At 32.1% G+C, this 13007-nt stretch overlaps 1 protein-coding gene across 1 annotated transcript in view; it reads left to right on the top strand.

Moving 5' to 3' along the window:
- LOC118276077 (toll-like receptor 6) overlaps positions 1–10843 on the top strand; it is a 113592-nt gene extending 102749 nt beyond the window's left edge. The window contains exon 2 of the mRNA XM_035594224.2: positions 7946–10843. The gene's annotated coding sequence lies outside the window, so the exon portion shown is untranslated. The remainder of the gene's footprint in view (positions 1–7945) is intronic.
- Positions 10844–13007: the final 2164 nt, after the last annotated feature.

Below are 13007 nucleotides of genomic sequence, written 5' to 3'. Positions count from 1 at the left end.
GCCTTGATTTATGAGTATTGAAAAAAAAGAACATCCCCTTTTTACGTCTGCTCATAAAACGTACTTAAGGCTTGGATTCTATATTTTTCTGTTAAAAACACGGTAGCTATTACTTAGCTGCTTACTTATTATTTAACAAGTTTTCTTAATAGAAAAATAATTTATGTTGCATTAGTTAACTAACAAACTCTAATCATGATATTTTACTACCGATCAATTCTTTCGATTGAATGAAAATGGAAATAGTTCATTTGACCTATTTAAATCAGTATTGTCTCAAGCAACGGTAAATTTGTTTTCACTGTAATTCCGGTTCTACGTAAATTCCAATACAAAGCTAAATTACGCAAAAGAATACACAGATCTCATTGTCAGGTTTATTAGCGCAATCAGCCGTATCGAACATTGACTGCCAACAAAAGTAGAAGCGATTGAGTCGTAAAAGTATTCTGCAATTGGTATATAATAATATTATTTATGTTATTGCCAATCGGTAATGATCGGCTTTGACATAAATATAAGATCGTATTTCATTTGAAGAGATTCTTTAAAAGGTAAAAAGGAAGCTTTACTCTTAACGTTTAGGAGACTTTTTTGTTTCATATGACACGTAGTGTACTGATAATAACAATCAAATTAGCAGAATTACGAAGATCAAAATCTAAAGACGACAAACATCTGCCCCTATGGACGTGTCCTTAATCCCTGGTCCAATAAAAACAAACTTTGAAAATTAGGGTTCAAACTTCTAACAATGCGTGTTTCGTCACCGACTTCAGTAACCATGGCGATTAAACACGCCCAAACAACATTATCATCCCTATATCAGTAACCGGTCTTGCGTATTACAATCACTATCGGGGTTGTCCGTACCACAACGGGACTTTACAATGCGTTTATCTATTCACTAAATTGGTTACCACACAGATTTCGGGAATTGTTTAAAATTGTGTTCCCAGGCCGTTTGATTAGTATGGGTTGGGAGGCAATTCACTCCCCCGTTTTGGCAACCCTATTCCGACCGTGTGAGGATTACGAACTGTTCGACGCGTTTAATACGTAATTACAATTTCGCTTAATGATTTTTCGTGAATCGGTTATTCGTTTGAGCTAGATCGTTGAGTTCAGAGAATTTAATTGGATACAGTGGTCGATTTGTGGATACTAAAAGAAGTAATTAAACTTTAGTACCGTCGGTTTGTAGTTCGTTGTTTATCTTTGTACAAGCTCTCTGCGATACTTCATCCTTTCCTTCAATTTATTTAATAAAATTTATACGAATTGCTGGCTCTTTATAAATGAGAATTTATAAAAGAGAGTTGTAGTAGTAGTAGTTGAGAGTTTATAAAAGAGAGAGAGCTTCAGATATGAGTATGAATTCCGTAAAGTACCAAATAAAACCAAAACCAAATAAATTTTTACATAGCCAACGTTTCCATACTCAATTTACACACTTCAGATTATAAGCATAACTGCCGAAATAAATCCAACATTAGCAAAGTTAGAAACCCAACTTAAATGCATAGACTATAAAGATAAGATTCGTGTACCTCACCATTACCTACTAGTAACGCAAATAAAGAAGAAAAGACCCTACTTTTTTAAATCAGCTGAATTGACGTGGCCCTGTGACTGAAAATTATTGCCCTTGAGTAATCGTTTATACTCAGGGTGCATTTTACATTATTCACAGTGTTAAAAATGGAAAAAGAGGGTGGGAAGTGGTACTTCATAGCACACCGCAAGAAAACGCAAAAAGATGCTTTGAACGTAAAATGTTTCTACATTGCATTTTTGTAATTTAACCGCTCTCTATAGATATCAGATCTTCTTCCTACCTATTTTTTTTTTTTTTGTTTATGGGTTCGTTAGGTACTGAGTCTTGATCGAATTAAGTTTGAATGTTAGTATTTCACCGGAGAAATTGCCGCCTGTCGTCTATAACGCACTAAGAATGTTGCAAAATTCTTGGTTAGCCTCATTGTCATATGTTTAAGGTTCCTTTTCTATGCTACATCGATAATCGTAGATACATTTTTGTAACAATCGGGACCAACGGCTTAACATACTCTCTACATCTCTGAAGAATCATCATCATTTTTGCAAATTGGTGTCTTTTATTAATTGTAGTGTCATCTTTTTGTACGCTTTACACAAACCATAATGGATTGCTACATTTCGTGTTTAATATTCCTGTTTGTAAACAATAAAGAAACCTCAATCACGACAGCATCTAAAATACGTCTTCAACCTAATCAAATCTTTTACGTAAACAGTTATTACGTTACCCATTTGTTGAGATTATTTTCTCGACAAAAGAATAGGTCCTAATAAAATATAGTACCAATATCATATTTCGAAATCTGATATGTAATTTGAAAACCAAAGCTACATTCTTTATAATATTCTCATATATAAATGTCTCTATAAACAGTACATTAAATCGTAACCTATCAGCTTGAACCTTTTAAAAACATATTTAAATTATAATAATATGACTAAAGCTATTACTTAAGCCAATAACTCGTTTCTTAATAAGACGTAACATTTGTACGATAATAAGGAATTAATTCAGATGTTTGAATTGCCTTAAATCCCAGTTTATGGGACTATAAAATACGCTTTGATAATTAATAAACTTTATGTGGTATCTGTAACAATGTAGGATGTAGAAATCATAGAAAGGTGGGTTCGAATCAGTTCGGATGGATCGTAAAAATGTTGAAATTTATTTTATAGCTTCATGATTTGAGAATGTATGAGGCGTCGGGTGCTAATTGGAACGACAGAGACCACCAAAGGAGATTCATCTTAATCTAAAATTGAGTTCATGTTAATTCATGTGACATAATCTTAAGATAAGATTGTGATCTTTGGTATGTGTGCGTCGTTACATCAAAGTGATCTATTAGAAGAGATAGCCTGTGTTTAATGGTTTTTCTACCTATTAGATACTAGAAGCAAAGAGTAGGCTGACTTTAGTATAGCTATATGTAAAAACGAATACATAAAAACTATAGATTAGCGTGATAAATCCATTAAAATCATAGGTATCAACATATTCTATGATTTAGACTCATACATTTATGATAAAAATATGTAAATAATAAAGACAAATTGAATTTTTTTATTATACCATTTTCATTAATTAGCACTTAGTCTGAATTAAAATTTCGATGGTCGAAAATGATGAGAAAAAGCAGAATAAAGAAGAAAAATATAGGCTAATCTTTCTAGACAGAAATTTTAGACACTTAATTTAATTACCTATAAAATAAACATTACATTTCTGATATTTCTTAGACAGAATAAACACCCGCTCTTAATTATACTAAAAGCGAGATTACTATAATTTTATGACACTCTAAAGATAAGCTTGAAAGACATTGAAAGGCCTTGAAGGACTTCTACATTTTAGATTAAAAGGGACTTTTTAGCTTAGGCTAGTTGACTTAGGTCTTAGATTAGCATAAAGGCCAGTTTGTTGATGAACTGGATATGATATTTTGGGTAAATATAATATGTAACTTTATGAGTTACGTGACGTAAATTCTTCTATTATCAGATGGGAATGGGGTCAATATATAACTGTTTATATATTTTATATAAATATAAAAAAACTCTATAAATTATAAGGAACCATCAAACACCGAACAATATTCCAAAAAAAACATATTATTTTAAATAAGAGGTAAAAAGCGCAAATCCAATCGTAATTCAGATCAAATAATCAAGTTGAAGACAAGAAGAATGAAAATATAAACAAACTTATAAAATATAAGATACGCGGTTTCTTCTGTACTCGATTTTATTAATAGCTCCAACTTTTTATGTCATCATTGGCTTCTTTCTCATTTTTCTTCGATGTATTCGGTTAAATTTCAATTAACTACCATATCACTATCATTATCCTTAACCATATCCATCAAAGCATTACGAAGAAAATAACTTAAGTAGATAATTTTAATCACGAGATAGCTCCAAGTCTCCGTCAGTTCAATATTTACATGCACGAAACGAGTTCCGTACAGTCAATATTAGGCTTGCCATACAAATGAATACATTCTGACACAATGGGGCTTCCATTTTGACCGCTGCGTTTATGTTTGCACAGACAATTCTCGCTTCACCGGCTTATACCACCGAAGTATTAATGTTTTGGTTGTTTCTTTATTTTACGTTAAGCTCGTATCGCCTCAATTTGCTTTGGATATCTCTTTTTGGTACTGTTTGTCGAAAACGTGATTATTCTTCTCTTCTGAGTTAATACCACGCCAGTTATACATATATATCTACAAAATAGGTGATAATAAAGGTGATCTATCGTAAGTCACATCAACGCTCTTACTACCAAGCGAGGTAGTGGTAAAAAAACTGACATTTTTAAATAATACACATTTATTTTATAAGTGAAAAACACAAGACATTATTTTGATCTAAAACAGACGAAAGAAAACATTGAAAATCAAAAAGATTTTAATAATTTAGACTAACGCCATCTAGTTCATAACGATGAAACTAACATAGCAATATGCTAGGACTCTGCTTGAGTGAGCATTAAATCATGGTCCATCCAACTCGTAGTCTGGTCATTAAATTGTAACTTGACCGCACTGACATGAATAAGCTAGTAACTTGCTCAGTTTAACAGAATTACGTATATTACCTTCCTACGAAGATATTACATTACAGAAAGCACAATCTAGCAATAAATTAACAAATTGAGAAGATAAAATGAAAGTATAATAAAATATGTTACCAAAGATATTTAGAAAAACAAAGCAATGACATAAAAACGAATTTGATGACATGACATCTACAAACACTCTTATAAACTTTATTAATTGAATCATAACTTAAATAGAGAATTTCCAAGAATATATAATACCGCAGACAATAGAAGAAAATAGAAATATCTTTCCAGTCACCTCTACTCAACCATAACAACTCATAAAACGATAAACTAGTTACTAATTTAAAATAAAATATATTTACCAACTAAGCGGAGAAACTATAACTCAATAGTCTGAAGTCATAAATGTTCACGCGAGCGTTAAGATGAGGTGTTAACTGATCTAGTTTAAAGTTCAACTAAAGCAGGTGCTGTAAAGTACAAAGTTGTTGGTACAAGTAATCAAACTGCAGAACCACAGAGCCATCACGGTAACCTGCATTCTAATTGGTTAATAATTTATGAATATTAAAGCAACCTAATTTGTTAACGCCTTCAGCGTCAAAAAGCAATTATCAAAACAAAATACTAGTTTTCTTCCAACAAGTTTGTTGGGTGGCCAAGCTTTATAATTTGGAGGCAGAAATATGAATAGTTTCTCATTACTTTGGGCCTTTATGGAAAGTTATTTGAATTTTGAAATTTGACTTGGCAAGTTATGTCGTTTAATAACAGAAGGATCTCAATTTATGAAATTTAATCATGCCCAAATTAAATCGTAAGTTTGGATATTCAAATGATTGGACTAATAACGATAACAGTTCAAGGAGACTAACAAGACCAGTTACGAATAGGATCTGACAGTCGTGAAACCAAATGTTATTATTAGGCATTAGGCCAAAATCCAAAAGAAGCCATTCCTGTTTTAATAATTAAAAGTCTTTGGAGTGTTTGAAACAATAACAACAGTAATGATTATCAAGCTCTCGCAGCGACTTCACAAAATATTCATCCGAATTCATAATTGCATAACTTTGGTACTTTAAAATTAAGTATGACGCGATTATTACCATACTTTGCATTGCCCCTTTGGAACGAGGAAATAAATGCATGATGCGACTGCCTCCAAAGTTGAAAAACAAAATTTTAAATCTCTGATTAGATTTGGGTAAGTCCCAAAGTTACGTCCTGAGGAATGTGAAAAAAATATTCTTCAGACGCAAAAATAAGAACTTGTAACGTTAAACATTTACTAAGAAAAATACCAAGTGTAATTTGATTAATGTTCCATTATTTTATTTAGTTACATTAGCATGGTACAAATGCAAACATTGTACATAATATTAATAACGATGCACAAAAAACGTTACACGAGTTTCAACTGCCATACAAAGATATTTCAATAAGAAAAACTACTGAAATATTCACCCAACACGAAACACAAACTACGGAGATTCCTTCAATATTCACACCATAAAAAGCTGTGTCAGTATTTTCTCGCATCCCAATAATAATTTCATACCTTTGATATTTATGTAGACGGATTAAAAAAGGTTTCCATCATACGAGCATAATATTATTATTCCTCACAGTTCCTCAGAACTTAGGGTGAAGCTATTACTCATCTTTTTCCCGCGTCGAGGGCTCGTTTTTATTGCTAGACGTGAAAAATACCAGAAATTTCATCCGGTCCGCTCAAAGTGGCCGGATTAATTCAGAAGGCACTTATTTCAAATTGGATTTCGCTCGAGCCCGCGACTTTGCCGTCTGCCTCGCGTCGCCTTCATTTCCTTTTGATGGTGTCCGACTTGTTCTCTCTATTGCTCTACTTTCGATGTCAATTACGTATCAATTGATTGCCATTAAACAATACGTTATTAATAATTTTACTTGTTCTATTATTCACAAAATAATTTCATTCAAAACCAATTTAATGTTCATTTTAAAGCGAATGAGATTATTGGCATTAAATTATCTGATAAATCCTTTGATGACGATTGATGTGTTATATCGATAATATCGAATCTGTCCACCCAAGTAAGACTAAATTGTTGAGTGATACGGACATCGGTTAATCGTATGTCTGTGGCCACTGGACCGCAATGGCCGACTATAGCCAAGGGCGTGAAGGGTAATCGGTCAAAAGATACGGTTCTATCCCAATCTATCACACTCCAATAAGAAATTTACCCTATTTGAGCCACATCACACAATAAACACCAAATAATTCGAAATACGAAAACTATCAACAAAAACAATGTCTAGTAAATTTTGTACAGCTACAAAAATATTTGCATATTTTCAGAAGCTTCGTACTGCAGAGTGTATTGAAAAGGTAAACACTATGTTGCTCGTTGCCCGTAGGCTCATCTCATAAAGTATGTCAAGAACATTGACCCCAGTCCTATAAGGGTCCTCTTTAAAACAACATGCTTTACCTAACGTAAAGATAAATAGCGCTTCTGTTTATTCAAGTGCTCGTAGGTGGCACTTGAAGGAGCGAATACATTAACTTTTCATTGCATTTCAACATAAATAATTCGACTTCTTTGAGTCGGCTCTTTAGCATTTGTTTCACTGTGACTACGTAAATTGACTGCTGTTGGGTACACAAGTGGATGGTTACAATGCGTTACTAAGCCTGGCTACGTCTTTGTTTTGTCCAAACATGTTTCAATTGTTACTGCATGTAAATGTTGCTCTCGATTACCATTAAAAGCAGGCACAGTTACAACAACGATGTTGAAAGTCAGCTTCGAATACTGTAAACGTTAATTGGACGTGAAACAAGACATAACTTAAACTGACTCATTAAATTGTCATAGTAGACTACCAACGTATATTTCGAAATTTTTGCCAGAGGCTAATTGACAGTTAGTTAATATTTCCGTAATGTTCTCAAAAAGGAACTGTCATTTAGTATTTCATAGTCACAATTACTAACATCTCATTTGAATGAAGTGAGTTAATTCTGCTTTGTCATTTTCATATTATTAATTTCAGAGAACTCGTTTTAAGTTTACTATTGGTTAAAATAGTTCAAACAATGTTGCTATTTTAATATTTTGCTGCGGATATCAAGCTACATTGACTGAATTGGGTCAGCGTAAAATTAAAGGTTATAAGCTATTAACGGTTATACGCATTGGAATTAAAATGTTACTTTCATCACTTCTTTGTATGAACATTTCTCTATATTATCTGAGATTGTCAGTTATACCACAATGTGTTGTGTTACCTTTTAATTAAAGTTTATTTTTCTCTACTTTCCAGTGCATCTTCGGAGCGCACTGCGTACACCTGGCTGCCAGACACCAGGATCGAGTTCTGCTCGCCGTACAGCCGGCGAAAGAGCTCCAACTCAACTGTCTACGAGAGCGACTGATGGTACGAGGGCTTCGACCAACTCGAAGAAGCGTTACTTTGATCAAGGACACTTAAAGTGCCAAACCCCGTACTATGAAACTCTTGAGTGACTTCGACACCATCTAAAGTGCTACTCATTTTTCCAAATAAAAACTTATGTTACTATTAAAATGTCGTTACGATTAGATTTAGTCATTGTAAATAGTTATCGTTTTTATGTAAAAATCTTGAAAACAATTTTTATGCCATCCATTATGTAATTAGATTCAGAGCCATAATGTACATTTTGGGTAATGAAGCGGAATATTGCTTTTTGTTTAGTTCACAAGATTGTAAATAAACAACGAATCATAATATTAGTTTGTAAGTGGAAGTCATCAATGTAAAGATGTGTCACTAGTTTTACGTAAAGTGGTTACAACAATATTGTATAAGATAACCATATGATTGATTTTATGCCAGATAAGAGTTCTAGAAAGTTCTTGGAAATCTTTGCGGAGTACGGAATATTTTTGCTCATAAATTTGCTAATATAACCGCGTCTACTTCGACTGTGGCTCGATGAGAAACCGTGAAAACTTCCTCTTGCTTGCTGAAAATGAATATTTATGACAGGCAACGAGTAATGCGCCATTTATGGACAAAGTTGGTATGTTCCATCTACTTATCGAACGTAACTGAATAGCGAAATTACAAATACTTGCTAGGAATTGGTATCTGTAGCATATAGTACGTAAGGGTTAATTTGGGTGCGAGTGGAATTGAATGTAGATGTTACGTATTCGCTATTTGTTTGTTCGAATCTTTCCTTATTTTGAAACGTCTATACCACTTTTGTATTAAATGAATAATCGCGACGTGTAAGTATCATATTCCTAAGTAACCATTGTTTTAAGGTCATATAAGGCTATTTAATTAAATTCGACTTTGTCAACAATTTTCTAATTATAAACGTCATATTAATTACTATTAAATATTCCTATATCTACAAAATACGAATTTTCATAAATGTAACTATGTTTTTAAGGTACAATTTCATGTAATATTTTGATGTAAGATGTGACACCATCGATTGTTACCCTAGATAGTAATTACAATGTAAGAGTAGATAGGTAATTGAGATTTGCTGTGATTTATTTATTTATTTTTCTAAGTAATTTCGTTGTAGTTCTATTTATGTTCGCTATTATTAAGTAATTAGGTATAAAAAGTCAAACATAATAATATTTATTTTTATAATAATTAGAATTCCCAGGTTTCATAACATACGATCCAATATAATATGAATTGTACAAAATATTTTTTATTATGTAAATAATATTCTAAATTAGTCATAAATTTTGGCTTTTAAGAGTCTTGTTTTTTTAATAAGCCATAGTGGAATTTTATCATGGAATGATAAAAAATGGAAGTTATGGATTTATGATTAGGGTATGGAAATTGTTGGTTATGTAAAGAAAAAGGTATTTATTTTATATTCAGTTGTATACTTCTATGAGGATGTAAACAGCTTCTGTTATTTCCTTGTTCTTCTAGTCTTCGAAAATTCCAAAACCTGGGATTTTTACCTGTATCCTTCGAACTCTTCTGTACTCATCCTATACCATAACATGTTTATTATATTTTTATATCGATAGCTGTACTATATCTTCTCAAACGATACTAGCTCTTAAACCTGTCTTAACTATATTATTGTTATTCTACCTATAAGTACTGCATACTCATCAATTTAGTTATATATAACGCGACAAAATCAATTGGTTTACAGCTATGACGTCACAATACACTTGTATACTAAAATCATACTATAAACTTAATAAGCCTGAGAAACCTACCCCTTCTTTTAAAAGCCCGGCAACGCGTAGCACCTCTCGTGTTGCAGGTGCTCTAAGGCGGCGCAGATTGCTTACCATCAGGTAATGCAACTGCTCATTTGCCGTCTTAAAATAAAACTCTATGTAAAATAGAAATGGTAATCAAAAGTTCTACAGTGTGAATGTTTTGTGAATAAAATCGTGTGTGCAGTTTGGTTGAATGGGGCTATACGGCATCGTGCCCTGGCCACAATCCAAAATGGGGTGATTCTCCCGGTTATAATGTTTGCCGTTCCCGTATCATTATGTGAGCAAGTGTGAAAATCTATATTTGTGCTGTATACATTTTGCAAGAATTGTTTTTTGTTTGTAGTTCACAAAGAATGTAACTTGAAATAAAATTTATGTTAAAAGTTTGTTAGTGTAGTCTAAAACAAAAAGCGAATATTAAGAATGACATCTCGGGTGCGATGCCTCTGCGTCAAGTAAAGGAATACCTAATCAATACCTAAGAAATTCTCTGCAATTTAGTTTTGCTACCAAAACACCCTTTAAAAAATTGCGTGTTTAACGACCGAATATTGAAACGCAATTTAAAGTTGTACTTAAATATCGTGCTGTCTCTGACTTTTATAAAGAATGCGTAGCAACAGAACTATTCTTGAGAGCATTTTAAAATTGAGTGACGTTTGGGTATTTAACCATAAGTAATTCAGCAGAAGGTTTAGTTTGGTAACTACGCGAGTAAAGTTACAAACAACAGCACACCTTTTTATTAACAAAACTTAGAAATTACATTCACCAGAACATCTTAAAAAAACAATAAACACAGAATTGATATTGTCGCAAACTTCTATAATATATTTTGTACATAACTACTTAAAGCACAAATTGTACTGTAACTTATTATCATATTGTTTTTACTTCTTACTAACTGACTCTGTTCATTTGTATCGAATGATTTTCGTAATGAAACGCTGTATTCATTGAACGTGTTGTTTTATTTTAGTTTAGGTTATTGAAGACTACATAAATATAAAAGATATTTGATCCAAATTAACAAAAATCACGGTTTTTCAAATCACTCTCGTACATTAATGGAGAAAAGCTCTACTGGTTTCGAGTCAAAGAGGGACTTTTAATCATGAGCAACTTGCGCAGACTCTGGATCTAGAATTAAGAGTGACTCTGTGACTCGAAATTAGTAGAGGTTTATCATACGATACGATAGTTAATATAAAGATATTTGATCTACTTAAAACAGCTTTGTTAGTGAAAATTATCAAGTAATAAATACACATAAAAACTTATTTTAGAATCAGACAGAAATAAAGCTTTAATATGTAAAGTATAAGAAGTTTCGTGCTACAGTAATGGTGTTAAAATCAATCCAAAATACTGCCGTCATAACGAAGAATGCAGTAATCGCAAAATGGCGGTTTCGAGATAAACGCGGGAAAGACATTTTAACATATTTGAGGAAGTTGTATGTATTTTATAACCATTCAAATATATCAGTAAAATAGGAAAAAAATTAAGCTTTTCAAAGATAATTATCTTATGTTTCATAAATTTGTATGTCCATTAATAATGCGTATTATTGCGTTTAGCTTTAGCATCGGGCCTTGTGGAAACCAGAGGATACTAAGATTAAATGCAGCAATTGCGTTCATTACTGCATTATGGTCTAGCGCATGTTGATTACTGCATTGTTGCTAAGTATTAATTACCGCTTTTTGATGTCCGGGGCTAAGTCGATGTATACCTAATATCCTCTTACAAGGATTTTTGAAAGAAAAGTTTGTTCTGTGGTTTAAACCGATTGCGGGGATATTAAAATTAAACAATTAAACAGTTTGTAGAAGAAAATTAACCTTTATTAAGACAACATTCATATTAACATCAGTTAGACTGACTCATATATTATTTAATAGTAGGAACATATTAGATTAATCTCTAAGTAGTAACAATATTTTCTATATTACCTACCTGCTTAATTGTAAGCGTTTTTCAATATATAAAGTAAATAAGACTGCTTCAATCTAGTTCTAATAGTATTCAGTCTTGGATAACTTAAAGCAAACAATTTGGTAAGTAAATACGAACGTAAACTAGGTATAGAATGAAATGGACATCAGATACACATATAACTTGAAAATAATAGTTATATATTCTCATAACAAATTACATATCTTTTTTTAATTACCAAACCAAAATCTAACCGCCGCGTCAGATGACAGCTTTTTTATTTCAAGATCCTGATGCTCTATAATACACTACATATAAAAGCAGACTATAATTATAAAAACTTACCAAAATTTCGTTCCATTAAAAAACAACATGTGTGGGTGAACTGAGGGACCACACCGGGAATTCGCGAAATGAAAGTTCTAGGATTTAGTAGTAGACCTAAAACAATTGTAGAACGAATCTGGGAATTTGTAAACAAATATATTAAAAACTACGACCCATAAAGTGTGGTCCCTCAGTTCTCACAGGCGATCAGCCAGATCTCGGAAAGTATGTTATAAAAGAAGGTTTTGTGAATACAGACATTTAGTACATAATTTGTAAAGATATCTATTAAATAACAGACCACAAAGCATTAAAGATAAAAAAAGTATAGCAACTGAACTGTGGTCCCTCAGTCCACATAACAAAGATAAATATTTTATTGAATATTACTGAATAAAACCGTTATTATTCTACATAGAGTTTTAGTAAAAGTCATAAAACATTATGTAAAAAGAAATGGATCTTAAATATCGAAGCATTTCGAAGGTAACAATGATTAGAAGTGGTCCCTCAATCCTCTCCTCCACTGACATATAGACACTGCTAGCTGCTAGACGAGAGGAATATCAGAAAGTCTAGTGTACTTAACATTTAGTAATAGTTTTCTACTAAATAATAGGTATATAAAATTTTGTATTTCTTACCTCTAAGCTGAGAAAATATTAATTTTTTAATCCTATGAAAATAGGTAGATCAGTGTGACCACAAAATCAAACAAAGTGTAGACAGTACTATTATTCTTTATTTAATATATCATTATTTAGATGAAACGAAAACAAGGTTGTACGGTTAATTTAGTGCTTTATTACTGTTACATTTTAAATTTTATTGAAATATTTGGCATAGGTATTTTAGAAGAG

This window comes from Spodoptera frugiperda, chromosome 31 (genome assembly GCF_023101765.2).
Source record: "Spodoptera frugiperda isolate SF20-4 chromosome 31, AGI-APGP_CSIRO_Sfru_2.0, whole genome shotgun sequence".
NCBI lineage: Eukaryota > Metazoa > Arthropoda > Insecta > Lepidoptera > Noctuidae > Spodoptera > Spodoptera frugiperda.
The sequence above is the reverse complement of the archived record's forward strand: the minus strand, read 5'-3'. Positions and strand labels throughout refer to the sequence as shown.